Source organism: Anabrus simplex, chromosome 1 (assembly GCF_040414725.1).
Source record: "Anabrus simplex isolate iqAnaSimp1 chromosome 1, ASM4041472v1, whole genome shotgun sequence".
Classification (NCBI taxonomy): Eukaryota; Metazoa; Arthropoda; class Insecta; order Orthoptera; family Tettigoniidae; genus Anabrus; species Anabrus simplex.
In genome coordinates, this window is record NC_090265.1 from 1,423,609,447 (window position 1) to 1,423,627,959 (window position 18,513).

The following is an 18,513-nucleotide window of genomic DNA, read 5'->3' on the forward strand; positions in this document are numbered from 1 at the left end:
GTCCCTTATCTGACTACTAGACTTTGTTTGTAAATGGCTTGGGTTAATTTATTTTACTCCACATCACTCTCTAAAGTTCTCATCTACAGCTTGAGCATTAGTTTTCAGATCTTGATAGTGTGATGAAATGGTGGTATATATGGCAAAAGATCAAGCAATTCTTTGTATTTCATCCCCTGTGGGTGGGGTACGCAGACAAACAATATACCCACAGTATCCCCTGCCTGTTGTAAGAGGTGACTAAAAGGAGCCCCAGGGATCTCAACTTGGGAGTTTTGGTTGGCAACCATGGAGCCCTTAGCTGAGTCCTAGCATTGCTTCCACTACTTGTGCCAGGTTCCTCATTTTCATCTATCCTGTCTGACCTCCCAACTCTTCTTTTTTTTCCAACCTCGATGATATTAGAGCATTCAAGGCCTAGAGAGTTTTTCATTTTTACACCCTTCATGGCCCTTACCTTTCTTCGTCCATTACTTCATTTTTTAAAGTGACAGATCCCTTCTTTCTTCTCCTCTGTCTACCCCATGTGTGTGGGAGACACAGACAAATGCAGCCACAGTATCCCCTGCCTGTTGTAAGGGGCGACCAAGGGATGATTGTATTAGAACCATGAAACTACTTGTGATTAGTACCATCATGCAGGGAGCACCCTGGGTCATCTTGCAAGTAGTACCACTATGTTAGGTACACAGTAGGTTTGTGATTAGTAGCAATAGAGGGTGAATCAGTATGGGTTTTCCTGTACCCGTGATTAATACCATTGTGCGAAACATCACGGGTCTGGGTGTTGCCTACAACTAGGTGAGGACCACCATGAGTTTGTGTTGCCTATGAGTGGCGCCATTATGTGAGAGACACCATAGGTCTGCGTTACTTGTGCGACGTACAATACTTGTGAGTAGTGCCATTGTGTGTGGAACGCAGTGAGTCTGCACTACTTTTGATTAGTACCGCAACATGACAAATACCATGGTTCTAATTTACTAGTGACCGAGCTCGATAGCTGCAGTCACTTAAATGCGGCCAGTATCCAGTATTCGCGAGATAGTAGGTTCAAACCCCACTGTCGGCAGCCCTGAAAATGGTTTTCCGTGGTTTCCCATTTTCACACCAGGCAAATGCTGGGGCTGTACCTTAATTAAGGCCACGGCCACTTCCTTCCCACTCCTAGCCCTTTCCTGTTCCATCGTCGCCATGAGACCTATCTGTGTCGGTGTGACGTAAAACAACTAGCAAAAAAAAAATTACTAGTGATCAGTACCATTATGAGGGGCCGTTGACCTGGATTTTAGACCCCTTTATACAATAAGCATCCTCGATTCAGGATTGTGATTTAGAAGCAGTCCCGTGGTCAGTAATACTATTGTTTACGATAGTTTCTGGGAAGGTGAGCCCACCTGGTGGCCATGATCGTAACGGCATTGAAGTCTAAACCGTCTGACACCGTGGTTAGCGGGTTCGAGTCCCATTGGTTGAAAAAAATTTCATGATCAGAATGTTGGCCAACAGAGTAGGGGAGGTGGTGGTACACAATTTCTAAATCACTAGATTACGTGCCAAAAGCCTGGATTAAATTCCAAAACTCTCAACAGTGCTCATATGAAGTGAGGGCATAGGACGCTGTTGATGCTAATTCGTCCGTCGGATGGGGACGTTAAAGCCTTGAGCAGACCCCTTGGTTCTATTCGACAGGAGTAGGCTAAATGTAACAAAAACTTTTCAGTCTGTCAAACACTGCAATTACAATATAAATTATAACACTATAAACATACCTGTAAAAATACACACTATTATAAAAGAATGTCATGTTTCCATACCAATGAGCACAATGGATTTTAATGATAAGATACAAATCATTAAACAAATCGCGAAAGAAAACCACCCTCCAGGCACAGTAGATAAACTATTAAATAAACATAAGAAAAATCATCGGGAAACCACTAAAGATAGCAAAGAAAAATATGTGATTCTCAACTACGTTAACAAGAACACATAAAAAAGTAGCAAATATTTTCAAAATACAAGGTTTAAAAGTAGCCTTTAGAATGAACAACACATTACAGACACACACCAGCAAGTGCAACCTAACCAAAAAAAGACACTTTCTCAAAGTCTGGAGTATATGAACTCAAGTGCCAAGATTCTAACTGCAATGCCTCATATATAGGTCAAATGAAACATAATTTCCACACAAGATACAAAGAACACAAAAACACGATCAGATATAATCAACATTAAGCCTTCGGGGAGCACATATACAACTGTTCACACCCTTTCACAGACATCAACACCAGATCTAAAAATTTTACACATCAAAAATAAAAGTAAATCTTTGAATATAAAGGAAGCAATCAAAATTTACATTGCAAAAAAAAAAATGCTAATGTAACTAACCTAAATGACCATACACACTTAAAAATTCCCCCCCCTCTTTGCTCTACTCACATAACATCTGGACAACACTTATTCATTAAATTAGCCTTTATCATAATAATATTTAATAGTTAGTCTCTCTTTCAATTCCTTACTTTATTCACCTAAAATCATTAACTTGCATTCATCCAGTAGGTTAATAACCTTCTCTCCCCTCTCCATCGTCTTTTTTTTTTTCTAGTTGTTTTACGTCGTACCGACACAAATAGGTCCTACGGCGACGATGGGACAGGAAAGGGCTAGGAGTGGGAAGGAAGCGGCCGTGGCCTTAATTAAGGTACAGCCCCAGCATTTGCCTGGTGTGAAAATGGGAAACCATGGAAAACCATTTTCAGGGCTGCCGACAGTGGGGTTCGAACCTACTATCTCCCGAATACTGGATACTGGCCTCTCCATCGTTGATAGAAGGTTCCACAGCACTCAACTCGCTCCGCCCTACCTCCCCCTCCCCTCTCCACGATACGGTATGCTAGATTTTAACATCCAGTAGGAGAGATCCATAATGCTCCACATGCTTCCTCTCCACCAGCAGTGTGCTTTACTCAAAACTTTCCATGACCACAGTCCTGAAATAGTGTCTGGTGACAACGGACTTAGCATCAGCAGTCTAGATAAGTACGCAAGTTTTTCATTATATTAATACTTGTAAATCTATTTTTGTCATTACTGGTTCATGTTATCAATAACCTCTCTATCATTGACAAGTTTATGCAACGTAAACAATACTGTACATATATCAGCATGTTTTTAGTGATTTGATTGAATCTGAGGATGTTCTTGTAGAACGAAACATGTCATTCTTTGTATAATAGTGTGTATTTTTACAGGTTTGTTTACAGAGTTATAATTTATATTGTAATTGCAGTGTGGTTAGACAGACGGAAAAGTTTTTGTTACATTTAACTAAGTCAACACTGAAAAGTATGGCTTCATTCTTAAAAAAAAAAAAAAAGGAGTAGGCTATATGCCAGCACCGGGTTTCACCCTCTTCCTTCCTACTATCATATATCACGTCATTCATTTCATCTCATTAACTCCTCTAATGAGGTGGATGTTGGGAAGGGTATCGGGTCATAAAAACCTGCTATGACAGATTAATCTCACCTCATACTTGACCCCGTAGAGAAACGGACGGGACAAGGGTTGGACAAACAAACAAACAGTTTCTGGGAAGGTGGGGCATTGCAGGTCGGATCCACTGATTGTTTTAAATTCATATCTATTCATTCTTTATCATCACATTTTTTATTCTGGTCAGTGGATGATTTTAAACTTTTAAATTGTCTTTTTGTCTCATTTGGTACCATTAGGGGCTGATGACCTAGATGTTAGACCCCTTTAAACAACAATAATCATATTTGTATTTCAGTTCACCATTGGCTATTCCACAGGGGGGGGGTAAAGCTTGTCTAGCTTGTGAACATTTTGCACAGAGTTCCTTTTGTGGAAGTACGAAGAAATTGAAGGAACTTACTAGGAAATTGAATCTAGCGACGAAGTCAGCTAAGGATAACATAATCGCAGGCATACAAATTTTAGTGAAAAAATAGGGCCTACTTTAAGGCAGAAATAGGTTCCAAGAAGGACATTGTAGGAATCATTAATGAATAAAGAGAGTGTGTTTGCAAGGATCTACAGAAGGCAGAAGTATTCAGTCAGCAATACCTAAAGATTGTTGGATGACAATCAGACATACGTCGAGTTGGAATGAATCAATGCGCTTACTAGGATGTGAAGTGTTATGTATGATAAATAATGTGAAGTGATGGTTTTAAATGTGAATAATGATATGAGGTTATGATGATTAATGTTGGTGATGATATTTGTTCTTTGTGAGTAAGGTCATAGTTTATTTTAATGAAGATAGTATTCCAAGTTACGTATTTTTGAGATGGTGAATGAATATAGTTTGTCTTCAATCAACCGTTTATCCTTGAATAAGCCATAGGAAGTGTAGGATACGATCTCGGTGACATCCGTATGTTGATATTTTAATTGTAGATCATCAAATGATTCTTGATAAGGAAGATGATTTGAAATTAACCTACATCCATGTATTTCTTCTGAACGTAAGAATTTTATCACATATTAGGGAAGCTTTGAGGTTTATTCCAATGCATTATCCGATATCACTGGTGACTTAGCTTCACAACTAATAAGAGTTCTTGGTAGTAAGTAGAGTCTTCTCACAAGGTAGACCACCCAATTACGGTATGATTTGATTGAGTGATGCTCAGATACACTTGATAGTACAAAGTTATGACTTAGATGTGCACTTGAATTAATTAATGCTCTCAAATAAGAGAACAATTTGCATAATTTCTAGATATGATGTTTGATCGTAATGTTTTAAAGAATATACTGACTTAAAGGGGGTTATCTTTGTCTCTACAAGAAAAAATGCCAAGAAATCTGAGAACATGTTTGAAAAGTGTGATACATATTAACTGTTTTAAATGTTTCTGAAGATATTTTCTCATGTCAATCTGGTTGTGTTTTTGGACACAAATAGTTTGAGTCAAACAAAGTTACCTTATTGCAAGGAATTAACGAATATTAGATGAAAGCAAGTAGGATTTTCGGAATAATTTTACAAGAATTTACATAATAAAAGATGTGATTCTAATTTTAATTTACTCATTACCAAGTATGGAAGCTGCGTCCGACATTTAAATACTCTCAGACAGTGTATATATTGTGATTCAATGTAGTTTTCATTCATTTAATTAGATGCATCTAATGTCTCTTTTCCAACTTAATTTATTTTCAATCTAGTATTTTTCAATTAATGTCCTTTAATGTAATGTTTTCATTTTTAACTATCCCAATTTGAGATCTTATTTCAATTCAATGTTTCCAACTTAACATTTCAAGATGAATTTCAAGATATATATCAAGGCTTATTACTTACCATTTCAAAGAGGAATTCTTGACAACCTTTTGCGTCTGACCTTTCTTGATTTATAATAAATGATGCATGGTAAAACTTAGCCATTCTTTTAATGATTTCTAGAATAGATGCTTAGATGTAAGTGTTAACCACTTGGTAATTGCGTAAACCGGAGGTGGAAACTAACTAGGAATACGGGTAGGAGACGTCCACTGCGTAAGTTAGGTATTTTCCACTAGCATAAATCGGTGATCTTTTCTCTAATGCGGAACCCATAGCCCATAAACTTTGAATAGCGAGAAATGGAATTATATACTAGCTAGCCTGGATCTTATGCGACTCGACCTGGACGCGGGAACGGCGCATTATTAAATTAAAATTTTGAATTTTACAGCATTAGCAGCAGTCGTAGCTATCGTTCACTGACTTATTAGCTTCCTTGGGAGATCAGTAGTGGTGTCCAACCCATGATCACAGGTTCGATTCCAACCAGCCAAAAAAAATACTAAACCTGAAAGAGGGCATTTCATTTTAGCAAATCAACCTATAAAAAGAAAACTATATTACTACTATAACAGTAGCCCTGCAGTATCTTTCTACAAGGATGTAGAAGCAAAAGGGAGTGAAGATACCAGCACTCTGTTATCTGTATAAGTCAGAAGTATGAGATGAGGAAGTATATAAAATGAGGAACGCATGTGTCAGTTCTGAAACTTCCGGAGAACTTCCAGTCTTTGAGCTATCTCTATTTCATTAGCAGTGGCGATCTGCTGGACCGAAGCCTAGCATACCTATCCCCCCGCTCGCCGTACCTATCGAGCTTTCAGCAGGCAGCCGTGCGAGGTGAGGCAAGGGGGGGAGGGACACAGTGCCTGGGCTGCAATATTCAAGTGTTGCACTCATCAGAGATTTGGAAAAGAACCTCAGTCCAACAGTTACAGAGTTCATCTTGAGATATATTGATGACATAATTTTTGCTCTAAAACAATACAGGAGCATCTCAAGAAAATTGATTTATTGTTAGATGACTTAAACAGGTGTAATTTCAATATTAACTTGGAGAAATCTCACTTCTGTCAAAGAAGTGATTTCTTGGCCATGTAATCGACGGAACAGGGATTTGGCCAAATCCTGTGAAAATTTCGGCCATAAAAAATTTCCGAAACCAACTAGAATAAAACATATTCGCCAATTTTTGGGCTTGTGCCAATTCTTTGCAGATCATTGTATCTCTTACACGGACACCGTGGCACCTCTGCAAGAATTACTGAAGATCAATAATAGGTGGAAATGGAGCGACGTTCACGAAGAGGCATTCCGAAAAACCGAGATGTTAGCAAACGCTGTTAAACTGGGTTATCCGTCCTACGATCAACACTTTTTCATTCAAACTGATGCATCCTGTGTTGGAATGGGAGTGGTTTTATTCCAAGAGACGCCCATGAGTGAGCAGAAAATGACTTACCTCGCATTTATGAGCAGGAAGTTAAGGCCTCATGAACTTAAGTGGACTACTACAGAGTTAGAGATGTTGTCTATCGTTGTTGAAGTTCTAGCCCAATTGCGAAAGTATATATATTGTTATGAATAAAACTCCATCTGCTTCATTACTCTAATTTATTTCAGGATGGCCTAACAAATGCACACACACACATATTTAAACACAAACTATTCTAACTAGTTATGAATGGCCACACTAATTGACCAGTCTATTTACAAATCCCTCTACATTATGGCGCAGCAAGGGTCCAGCCCGTTCTTTTGCCTGGGACACTAATCCTTACTTCCACTTTCCCTCAAATCTGGTCACCTACAGCCACTGTGCGTATATAGCTGAATTTGAATACAGTGCCCCTGGAAGTACAACACACGATGACTGTTCGTCGGTTCGTCTCCAGTGGTAGTCCGGTACATCACACAGTCACATGAAGAGAACAACAATCAGTAACAGCTCAACAGTATCCAACAGCAGGACGATACTCACAACAGCGAATATTAACACACGTCCAATTATCCTCACTCGCGATAACTGCTTCAGTCGCTGATTTCCGAGGGTCCTCAATCCACAGAAGTACACACACAGTACTCTAAGACAGTACACAGTCTTGTGTCCTGTACGCCGTCTCACATGCAGCTACTCACTGGACACTCCGACACTACAACAGCTCCTGGTTCAGACCTCGGTGGGACACTAGCGACAGCCAACACCTTTGTCGCCCTCAGCCCAGCCACCGAACGCCAACTCACCGAGTGTCACTGGCTCTACCTCGGAGCCCAACTGTCATTCCGAGTCCAACAGTTGACCGACTGCCCGTGGCTGGTCTCCCTTCTTATAGTTCGCATAATTTGATACAGAAATTTCACGATGTCACTGGAGGCAGAATATTCCCATTGGATCTCAAAGAAACTCGCAGATAAGCCGGCCGGCTGCCCAGAACGATACACAGAAAGGCCGGTCCCACCCCCACAGGCTGGCTAGGAGATTCCAGGTCGTCTGAATCACCAGCCCCTTCCTGGAAGTACCGAAAGGGGCTACCACGGGGCCGGCACGTAACAATATGAATTTCCGATTACCATCAGGACTGATCATAAGGCCCTTACGTTCATCAGGAAGCGACCGTGTCCGTAGATGATCATTATTTATTCAACAGTTCGACCTTACGTTTGAACACTGCCCCAGCAAATAAAATGTGGTAGCCGATGCGCTTAGCAGAAACCCGAACCCAGACGAAGCAGTAATTAATCTAGCTCTATTGGATGACGAGGACCAGACCATTATCAAGAGGTTACAAGATATCAGTCAGGAGCAAGCAAATGATCTGCCTCATGATAGACATTTTCAAGAAGGAGATCGAACCCGGCACACCTAGGTTTAATGAAGCTCAGAAGAAGGCAGCCTCATACCATCTGTTTAATAAGCTATTGCATAAATTTATTGATGTGGAACACACAAATTTCGAATAGTTATCCCGCCAGTGTTCCAAGCAGATTTGATCTGGTTAACACACCATACTACTGAACATGGAGTACAGAGGCTAACAGCAGTGCTCCAAAACATGTTCACCTGGCCTCGAATGAGACGTATGGTGTGGCATGTTCGTCGTACGTGCGATAAGTGTCAGCGCATAAAACCTAACACCTTCCTACTGAAGCAAGCGACAAAACCTCTACGAACCAGTGAACCCAGACAACTGTATTCTATAGACTATTTCGGTCCTTTACCTGCAAGTCGTCGTGGAGTGAAACACATACCTACTTGTTTTCATGGATGTGTTCACAAAATTTGTAACACTCAGTCCTGTACAGAAGGGAAACACTACCAGATCAAAAACAAAATTATTACCAAGATGGGAAAACTGGCAAACATATTGAGTGACCATGGGCCGCAGTTCACGTATCCAACTTTCAAGCGCGAGCTTGAGAAGCTCGAGATTAAGCACGTATTGAGTTTTGTACGCCACCCGGTGTCAAATCCTAGTGAGAGTGTTAGGGTACGAACATGCCGAGTGGATTACTCCTCGCTCAGCGCTCATCACTCTTGTGTCTTCACACAGGAAGCTGAGAGATGCAAAACAAACCCATACATTTCAATCGTAGCGTTCATGCCGGCACTTCACTCATCCCTCTTCTCTCCGCTCCTCCCTCAAGAATCAAATCGGTTTGATTTTGGAGCGATGTGCTTCTTGAGCGCTGTTCTGTGATTGGTTGTTTGAAGGCCACGGTCGCCTACTCATAATATTATCGGCCTGCGTTCACTGAAGGTAAAATATCCATGTTGAATATTATCTTTATACTCGTAAATTTAATCTTTCGATGAAGTACAGATTGCTTTATTGAAGTGGAGAATAATATTATATTACTACTGCTTACGTTATTGTAATGACCAGTTCTTCAATGCAAATATGACTGACATGATAGCTGCTGTACTTCCGTGGTTTCATATTACTTTCAGCAAATATTGAATTGTTTGCATTCTTCTTCTTCTTTTTCTACCGCCTTTTGCCACACCTTGTGGGGCCGCGGATGCGAACCGTATCACACATGTTGACTGACGCTGTTTTACGGATGGATGCCTTTCCTGACGTCAACCTTATGTGGAGGGATGTAATTACTATTGCGTGTTTCGGTGGTAGTTTGTAGTATGGTGTGTTGTCTGAGTATGAAGAGGAGAGTGTTGGAACAAAAGCAAATAACCACTCCCCGATCCAGAAGAATTAATGTCGCCAATACAATCTCTGACCCGGCCGGGAATCGAACCCGGGATTCACTGAACCGAAGGGATCAACGTTTGCCATTCAGCCAAGGAGTCGTATACTGAAATGTCTACATTGACATTCTTCAATAGTCGTGACATTTCTGTGGGTCTTTCTTCACTTCTTGGTATAAATGATGGAATTCACCCAATCTCTGCCTTCTCTTATTAATTGGATGTGCGCTGTATCTTCTGTCAGAACTTGAAATCAGGTACAGTTTGCTTGCTATCATAATGTTCATCATCACTTCTGCTACTATACTTAACTATTATGTATGCTATTTTGCTTTACGTCGCACCGACACAGATAGGTCTTATGGCGACGATGGGATAGGAGAGGCCTAGGAATGGGAAGGAAGCGTCCGTGGCCTTAATTAAGGTACAGCCCCAGCATTTGCCTGGTGTGAAAATGGGAAACCGCGGAAAACCATCTTCAGGGCTGCCGACAGTGGGATTCGAACCCACTATCTCCCGGATGCATGCTCACAGCTGCGCGCTCCTAACCGCACGGTCAACTCGCCCAGTACTATTATGTATACAGAGGAGTATGAACATTTTCACGAAACAAAATTACATTTAAAGAACACAACCCTATCTTCTCGTGAATGCTGCACAATCATAACTGGATGGAAAACTTTTCCTCATTAATGAAGAAAGAGCGAGGGTCTCCTACCCGGTATGTGCGACTTTGAATGATGAGTGATGAGTGAAGAGCACTACTCCTCGCTCAGCGCTCATCACTCCTGTGTCTTCACACAGGAAGCTGAGAGATGCAAAACAAACCCATACATTTCAATCGTAGCGTTCATGCCGGCACTTCACTCATCCCTCTTCTCTCCGCTCCTCCCTCAAGAATCAAATCGGTTTGATTTTGGAGCGATGTGCTTCTTGAGCGCTGTTCTGTGATTGGTTGGCTCAAGGCCACGGCCGCCTACTCATAATATTATCGGGCTGCGTTAACTGAAGGTAAAATATCCATGTTGAATATTATCTTTATACTCGGTAAATTTAATCTTTCGATGAAGTACAGATTGCTTTATTGAAGTGGAGAATAATATTATATTACTACTGCTTACGTTATGGTAATGACCAGTTCTTCTTCAATGCAAATATGACTGACATGATAGCTGCTGTACTTCCGTCGTTTCATATTGCCTTCAGTTCCTTTCAGCAAATATTGAAATGTGCATTCTTCTTCTTTTTCTACTGCCTTTTGCCACACCTTGTGGGGCCGCGGATGCGAACCGTATCACACATGTTGACTGACGCTGTTTTACGGATGGATGCCTTTTCTGACGTCAACTTTATGTGGAGGGATGTAATTACTAGTGCGTGTTTCGGTGGTAGTTTGTAGTATGGTGTGTTGTCTGAGTATGAAGAGGAGAGTGTTGGAACAAACGCAAATAACCAGTCCCCGAGCCAGAATAATTAATGTCGCCAATAAAATCTCCGACCCGGCCGGGAATCGAACCCGGGATTCACTGAACCGAAGGGATCAAAGTTGGCCATTCAGCCAAGGAATCGTATACTGAAATGTCTGCCTTGACATTCTTCAATAGTCGTGCCATTTCTGTGGGTCTTTATTCACTTCTTGGTATAAATGATGGAATTCACCCAATCTCTGCCTTCTCTTATTAATTGGATGTGCGCTGTATCTTCTGCCAGAACTTGAAATCAAGTACAGTTTGCTTGCTATCATAAGTTCATCATCACTTCTGCTACTATACTTAACTATTATGTATGCTATTTTGCTTTACGTCGCACCGACACAGATAGGTCTTATGGCGACGATGGGATAGGAGAGGCCTAGGAATGGGAAGGAAGCGTCCGTGGCCTTAATTAAGGTACAGCCTCAGCATTTGCAACACTGAAAATGGCTAGATGTGATAGCAATTATTATGGAGATTAGTAACTCCACACGCCATGAATCGACGGGACAGATGCCCATGGCGGTATATTTCAATGAGTATCCGAGCAGACCGTGGCATGGAGTTATTCCTTGTCCTACTGATCCCAGACCATCGCAAGAAGTACCGCTGAAAGGATGAAGACTCCGGCAGAGAAACGATCGCGCAGAACGAGAAGAAAGCGATTCCACCGTCCACTTAGAGTGAATGAATAAATTCTGGTTAAAGAGGCTCGCGACATCTAACGCGTCGGCACGTTTCTATCACAAATTCGCAGAGCTGTATATAGGTCCATCATCCATTACTATGGGAACAGTTATTATAGAGTACGCAGCACGGACGGGTCAGTTGAGAAAACATTTAACGCCTTGAACTTGAAACGCCACTAACCGCTAGGACAAATTCGAATCGATGAGGCCCAGGATGAATCTGACATGGAAGAAGACGAGGAAGAAGAAGAAGAAATCGATGAAGAAGGTGATCCAGAACCCGAAAAGGTGATCCAGGAAGAAGAAGAAGCCACTGAGGAAATGAACGTGGAATTTGAAGAGGATCCAACCCAGCTCCGAGCACAGGAATGCAATGAATGCGAAGGTAATGAGAGGAAGTTTCAGACTACTCGAGTTATTCTATCAAGCCAGAAAGGAGAAGGGGCACTTGCTTGCAGAACGTCATCTGTTACTATCTGAGATGGAGGCAGACCAAGAAACCGAGCTACAGTGTTGTAAGAGGTCTATGGGCAGGTGAAAAAAAATACGCATTCATATATTTTTACGGAGTAACAGGAGAATGAATCATATCGGTATATGCTTCATTTATTTGCGGATAAGGCTGTGAACTTATTTAATAATGCATCATTGCATGGGAATTGAACAAAGGCCGATTGAGTGCTAGACCGCGCCTGTGTAAGAGACAAGTCGATACCGATCAAATATCAACGCATGTTTCTAAGTTTGAAAAAAGTCGTTTAGGGAGTGCCGCTGCATTGCTCTTTGTTCTTCGAGTTCGAATTCAACCAACCAAAAGCTGGTAGGGGAAATATTTGAAGACGGGGAGTCACAAGACAACGCAACCAGGTTAACTCACCTCGTTACTGCTGGAGTGGAATCATCAAATATTACGCGAGAAATCCGTCCCCGCGCCGACATTCCACAGTTTGACTTATTCAAAAAGATAGATGAGAATTTATAACTACCCATGTTAGATAATATTGACTACTTGTATTTGCTGAGAGCGTTCTACATTTTTAACAAAGCCATTTGAACATGAGTAGCCGTTGGAGAGACGCGCTGTTCTACCATGGGGTCTCCCCGAGCCTAGCCGAAATCTGCAAGGCTATAAAAGAACGCAGAGGGGGGGGGGCAAACATTCTCATTCCTGTTCTGATCGTCAGTCGTATTTGACCGCCTACAGTCGCAGTGTTTTCATTCAGGACGCTTTATTCAGTTGAATGTATATTGTCCCCTTTTGCGGGGTCGCTCAGTCGGCGGAGCGAGAGTCCCAACGGGTGGAAAGTTCGCAGAGCCGTCTTTACTATTTCGGGACATACCTTTAAAAATTTATATTTGCAGGGCTGTAGGTGATTGGATAGGTGACAGCATAATGAAAATCAGAACAAAACGACAATGACATTTATTAAAATGACACTCTGGACATGCAAATAATAAAAAAAGGAAATTAATAATTTTCAATTTCAACATCATATGAATGCTTCTGGTTTCGTTAACATGAACTTATTTACATTGCATGCTTTTGGTTTCCGTTCATAACAATCCAATGTTTCTTGAACTCCTTGTTTGTAATAATGCCTCTGGCCTAAACCGTTGATCTAACGAACTGCAATATTGAACAGATCAAAATATTAGTGAAAGTATTGTTACAATCAATATTATTACATTTGATTATACAATATTCCTTTATCGAATAAATTCTTTACAAATTATTTCAAATTCTTCAAAAAATTTTGGCGAATTCTTACAAATTAATTCACAAATTCTTTACGAAATTCTTTGGCAAGTTTCCCCTCCTTCTCAGATTACGTACAACTGTATTCCCATATTTTATTTTCAAATCATCCATTTCCTAAGCTATGGTTATTAGCTGAATAGTAGAGTATCCCATAAATAAATGTGTAACAAACTGTACCAAAATTCACATGACAAGAGTACGTGAATATTCACCAAAAGAAATCCTACGATTAGAAATACACCGATAAAGTATCACGCAATCGCATAATCTCCCCCAATTACTTATACAACAAATTTTAACATCGCACAAACATTATTATTACTATTATATTATTATTATTATTCCCTGAATGGATGATTATATTCCTATAATCACGAATATTTTCACGACTAACATGTACCCTAAAGGTCATCATGTTGACAATTATACTCATAAAACACACCACATAATCGTCACTCGCATATTGTATCTAAAGAACATTACTACGTTCCCTAATCATTATTATTATTATTATTAATATTTCCATGATTATTATTTTAAGTGCACCATCTCGGTGAACTGCCTACTGCCTAACAACTATCACCTTCCCTTTTAAGGTCCGAAAATATCATTCTCTATCGACGCTTCAGTTAAATCATGTTAAATAATGTAAATAATGGGTGGGTAGGAGATAAGGATCTGCGCTCAGATGGCCTTCACTTAAATCACAGTGGTACGTATAAGTTAGGAAATTTGTTTGGAAGGGTAATAGGGAGGTGCATTCAGGGAAACGGGGTGGCCTAGGGAGCGGTGAACCGGGCGAGTTGGCCGTGCGCGTAGAGGCGCGCGGCTGTGAGCTTGCATCCGGGAGATAGTAGGTTCGAATCCCACTATCGGCAGCCTTGAAGATGGTTTTCCGTGGTTTCCCATTTTCACACCAGACAAATGCTGAGACTGTACCTTAATTAAGGCCACGGCCGCTTCCTTCCAACTCCTAGGCTTTTCCTATCCCATCGTCGCCATAAGACCTATCTGTGTCGGTGCGACGTAAAGCCCGTAGCAAAAAAAAGGGAGCGGTGATAAGGGAAGAGGGAACTGGAAATCAAGTAGGGATGACATGAAATTGTTAGTGTTGAACTGTAGAAGTATTGTAAAGAAAAGAATAGAATTAAGTAATTTAATAGATATATATTTACCAGATCTTGTAATAGGAGTTGAATCATGGCTGAGAAATGATATAATGGATGCAGAAATTTTCTCACGGCACTGGAGTGTGTATCGTGGAGATAGGATAGGAATGGTGGGAGGGGGAGTATTCATTCTGGTGAAAGAAGAATTTGTAAGTTACGAAAAAGTTAAAGATGAGACACATGAAATTCTAGGTGTAAGGCTCATTTCTAAAGATAATAGGCAACTTGATATATTTGGAGTGTACAGACCGGGAAAGGGTAGCACTGACGCGGATTCGGAATTATTTGATAGGATAGTCGGCTATGTGGGAAACGACATGGAAAGAAATGTGATTGTAGCGGGAGATCTGAATTTGCCAGATGTCAATTGGGAAGGAAATGCGAACGACAGGAAGCATGACCAACAAATGGCAAATAAGTTAATATGGGAAGGACAGCTGATTCAGAAAGTGATGGAACCAACCAGAGGGAAAAATATCTTGGATGTGGTGCTGATAAAACCAGATGAGCTCTATAGGGAAACTGAAGTAATAGATGGCATTAGTGATCATGAAGTTGTTTTTGTGGTAGTTAAAAATAAATGTGATAGAAAGGAAGGTCTTAAAAGTAGGAGTATTAGGCAGTACCATATGGCTGATAAAGCAGGCATGAGGCAGTTTCTAAAAAGTAACTATGATCGGTGGAAAACGGTAAATAAAAATGTAAACAGACTGTGGGATGGGTTTAAAGAAATTGTTGAGGAAAGCGAAAACAGGTTTGTACCTTTAAGGGTGTTAAGGAATGGTAAAGAACCACCTTATTATAATAGAGAAATAAAGAGACTAAGAAGGAGGTGCAGACTGGAAATAAATAGATTTAGAAAAGGCTGTGGAAGTAAGAAGAAATTGAAGGAACTTACTAGAAAATTGAATCTAATAAAGAAGGCAGCTAAGGATAACATGATGGCAAGCATAATAGGCAGTCATACAAATTTTAGTGAAAAATGGAAGGGTATGTATAGGTACTTTAAGGCAGAAACAGGTTCCAAGAAGGACATTCCAGGAATAATTAATGAACAAGGGGAGTGTGTATGTGAGGATCTTCAAAAGGCAGCAGTATTCAGTCAGCAGTATGTAAAGATTGTTGGTTACAAGGATAATGTCGAGATAGAGGAGGAGACTAAGGCCAAAGAAGTATTAAAATTTACATATGATAACAATGACATTTACAATAAGATACAAAAGTTGAAAATTAGAAAAGCGGCTGGAATTGATAAGATTTCTGGGGATATACTAAAGACAATGGGTTGGGGTATAGCAACATATCTGAAGTACTTATTTGATTATTGTTTGGTCGGAGGAGCTATACCAGATGAATGGAGAGTTGCTATAGTAAGCCCTGTGTATAAAGGAAAGGGTGATAGACATAAAGCTGAAAATTACAGGCCAGTAAGTTCAACGTGCATTGTATGTAAGCTTTGGGAAGGCATTCTTTCTGATTATATTAGACATTTTTGTAAAATTAATAACTGGTTCGATAGAAGGCAGTTCGGTTTTAGGAAAGGTTATCTCACTGCAGCTCAACTTGTAGGATTCCAGCAAGATATAGCAGATATCTTGGATTCTGGAGGTCAAATGGACTGTATCGCGATTGACCTGTCTAAAGCATTTGATAAGGTAGATCATGGGAAACTACTGGCAAAAATGAGTGCAATTGGACTAGACAAAAGAGTGACTGAATGGGTTGCTATATTTCTAGAAATTAGATCTCAGAGAATTAGAGTAGGTGAAGCTTCATCTGACCCGGTTATAATTAAGAGGGGAATTACTCAAGACAGTATTATCGGAACTTTATGTTTTCTTATATATATAAATGATATGCGTAAAGGAGTGGAATCCCTCACATCAGTGTAGTCAATTCACCAATTCTGTAACTAAAGGAGATTAATAATTTTAGTCTTATAGGCCAAAGGCAGGCATTTGTACAGGTGGAGGCACATGCTTCCCCTAGTACGCCGTCACTGCATTGACCTACATAGGAGGCTTGCAGTGGTGTCTCAACGGCGCGAGGGATTGGTGTAACTTACCAAGGGAAATGTTCAATAATTTCTTTGCGATCATTTAATAAAAGGCTAGGAAAACAACAGATAAGGAATCTGTCGTCTTTAGGCTCTTTCTAGCTCGTTGGGCTTTTTCAATGGTGAAAATTACTTGCGCTTCGCTCCAGTGTAGCAGTGGGCTCAAAAGTTGGAATGCTACATCCCTCCATGACGCTGGCGCTAGTGCGCCGTTGAGACACCACTGCAAGCCTCCTATGTAGGTCAATGCAGTGACGGCGTACTAGGGGAAGCATGTGCCTCCACCTGTACAAATGCCTGCCTTTGGCCTATAAGACTAAAATTATTAATCTCCTTTAGTTACAGAATTGGTGAATTGACTACACTGATGTTTGAAAAGCGTGGAAATTTCTTGTTATCCGTTGTTTCCTCTATGCGCATGCACTGCAGAAGTCCTCAACGATCTGAGTGCCCGAGCTGAAGCACTCCCTGTTGACCGCTCCCCACCCAAGCCCGCAGCTGTCATGGACGTTCAACATCTTCAAATAATGTGCTCTAAACACCGAGCACAGAATAACATAGAGATGGCAATGCCTACCGCAATGCATTGGCTCGCTGAAGCCGAGTTTTGCGCGCATCGCCATGTTGGTATTACCCGCAATGTTAGTTAATTCTTATCCGAGTCACGTTAATTCCTATCAGAGTCTCAACTTCTCGAGATCTTCTGCAGTCTCAGATAAAATAACAATAGCATCGGCAAATCTCAAGGTTTTGATTTCCTCTCCTTGGACTGTGATTCCCTTTCCAAATTTCTCTTTGATTTCCTTTACTGCCTGTTCTATGTAAACATTGAAAAGGAGAGGGGACAAACTGCAGCCTTGCCTCACTCCTTTCTGGATTGCTGCTTCTTTTTCAAAGCCCTCGATTCTTATCACTGCAGACTGATTTTTATACAGATTATAGATAATTCTTCGTTCTTGGTATCTGATCCCCATCATCTTCAGAATCATAAATAGCTTGGTCCAATCAACATTATCGAATGCCTTTTCTAGATCTACGAATGCCATGTACGTGGGCTTGTCCTTCTTGATTCGATCCTCCAAGATCAGACCTAAAGTCAGGATTGCTTCACGTGTTCCTACATTTCTTCTGAAGCCAAATTGATCTTCTCCCAACTCAGCTTCAACTTGTTTTTCCATTCTTCTCTAAATAATACGTGTTAAAATTTTGCAGGCATGAGATACTAAACTAATGGTGCGGTAGTTTTCACACCTGTCAGCACCGGCTTTCTTGGGAATAGGTATAACAACATTCTGCCGAAAATCGGATGGGACTTCTCCTGTCTCATACATCTTGCACACTAAATGAAATAACCTTGCCATGCTGGTTTCTCCTAAGGCAGTCAGTAATTCAGAGGGAATATCATCAATTCCAGGTGCCTTGTTCCTATTTAGGTCACTCACAGCTCTGTCAAACTCTGACCTCAAAATTGGGTCTCCCATTTTATCAGCATCAACAGCCTCTTCATGTTCCAGAACCAAATTATCTACATCTTTACCTTCATATAACTGTTGGATATGCTCCTGCCATCTTTCTGCTTTGTCTTCTTTCCCTAGAAGTGGCTTTCCATCTGAGCTCTTAATATTCATGCACCTAGATTTCCTTTCTCCAAAGGTTTCCTTGATTTTCCTGTATGCAGCATCTACCTTTCCCAGGACCATACAGCCTTCGACATCCTTGCACTTCTCCTTCAGCCATTCTTCCTTAGCCACCTTGCACTTTCTATCCACTTGATTCTTTAATCGCCTGTATTCTTTTCTGCCCTCTTCATTTCTAGCATTCTTGTATTTTCGTCGTTC